The sequence below is a fragment of the Lutra lutra genome, chromosome 8, assembly GCF_902655055.1.
Source record: "Lutra lutra chromosome 8, mLutLut1.2, whole genome shotgun sequence".
Lineage (NCBI taxonomy): Eukaryota > Metazoa > Chordata > Mammalia > Carnivora > Mustelidae > Lutra > Lutra lutra.
Genome location: NC_062285.1, coordinates 53077002 through 53078930, shown reverse-complemented (window position 1 = coordinate 53078930; position 1929 = coordinate 53077002). Strand labels below are relative to the sequence as shown.

At 34.3% G+C, this 1929-nt stretch overlaps 1 pseudogene; it reads right to left on the bottom strand.

The window, feature by feature from the left end:
* Positions 1-308: 308 nt before the first annotated feature.
* On the bottom strand, positions 309-1243 carry LOC125107513 (olfactory receptor 6C2-like; annotated as a pseudogene).
* Positions 1244-1929: the final 686 nt, after the last annotated feature.

Below are 1929 nucleotides of genomic sequence, written 5' to 3'. Positions count from 1 at the left end.
ATTTCCTTGTTCGGTACTCATTTGTTTTATTTTTCTGTATTGCAATTTTGTTTGTGAGATTAGAAGTAACATCAGGCTTACATTTAATAGAAAATTATTATCATGTCTTCTGATTGGGGTCTTGGGTTTGTTTGCAGGGTGGGGAGTTAAAGGAGTGAACTCAGGTGGTGAAATATATTAATTCCAGAAGAAAAAAATGTTTGAGAAAGTTAACCTAAATAGAGATCATGTTAAAAAGAGACAAAGAGATTAAGAGTTTGATGGTTTATGCTTAGCTTGTTATTTTATTTATGAACTTGAGCATTCGTTTACTTTTTTGAGACTAATGCAATTTTTTTGAAGCACTCACTGAAGGCTTGTCTCACTTGTTTGTTTCTTAGAGTGTAAATGGATGGGTTCAACATGGGAGCTATGGATGACATTAGCACTGCCATGACCTTATTAATAGTCACCGATTCCTTTGCTGAATGTTTGACATAGATGAAGATACAGCTTCCATAGGTGATGGAAACAACAATCATATGAAAGGAACAAGTAGAAAAAGCTCTTTTCCTTTGTTGGGCAGAGGGGAATTGTAGAATGATCTTGATGATGTGAATGTAAGACAGAAGAACACACAGAAGGGTCAGAATGAAGGTCAGCACAGCACAGAAAACAACCAACTGCCCTCTGAGCCATGCATCTGAGCATGAAATCTTCAAGACTGGAGATGCATCACAGAAAAAATAATCAATGACATTTGAATCACAGAATTTCAAATTTAGCAACAGAGTAAGTGGTGGGAATATGATCAACAAGCCAGTCATCCAACAGCAGAGGACAAGTCTCTTGCAGACTCTGTTGTTCATGATGGTCACATAATGCAGGGGTTTGCAGATGGCTACATAGCAGTCATAGGACGTTGTAGCCAAGAGAAAAAATTCTGTTACTCCAAAGATGTCAATGAAAAAACTTGAATAACACAAATATTATATGTAATTGACCTTGTCACCTGTTGCTATGTTGTACAAGTATCTGGGGATACATGCAGATGTAAATGAAATTTCTAATAAAGCAAAATTCTGTAGGAAAAAGTACATTGGTGTTTTAAGGTGAGAGTCAACTAAAGTGAGGGATATGATGGTCAGATTCCCAGTTATACTCAACATATAAGTGAGAAATAGAAATATAAAAATTGGAATTGAAGTTGAGGATCATCTGTCAACCCCAATAAGATGAAGGTTGTTACTGTGTGGTTTATCATCACTAACTACTAAATTTTATTCAGTTTGACATAAAATTTAGAGATATCTTATTTGAATAGAGTGTGTCAAAGCTAGATGGCAATAAACAGTGACCACCTGAGATAGCATACAAAGGAACATGTGGTTTCTTCTATAAATTAGTAATTGATATTGCCAATACTCTGGCTACTTAATTGTTTATTTTATTTTATTCTTTTGGAAGTTTTGTGGTAGATTTTTAAACATATTTAAACAAATTATTCTACCATCTCATTTTCTTTTCCCTCACAGCTTTAATCTATACCCAAGAATGGATTTTCTCATGTGATTAGATTGTGATTCAACAAAATTATGATTTCTTCTTATATCTAGCATTTCTTCTTTATTTCAAAGATGAATATCTCAATTTAGTTTGTTTTATGCCTTTTCTTGAAGATTTGGTCATGATAAAATGTAAATCTATAACAGTTGATCTGGAGTGATCTGGACTCCATCAAGCACTGCTGATCCATCTGTGACTTGTATTTTGCATTGTGGCATGATGACCAAGCATGTGTTTATGTCTTGTTTTATATTTTAACATGCAACTTCTAAATTGTTGGCTCACTCCTCTGACTCTCTTCTTAAGTTTCTCTGGCGGTATGTAATTTACACTCAGTGTCCACCAGACACATGATACAGTGAGTATTTTAATGCACAATTTATC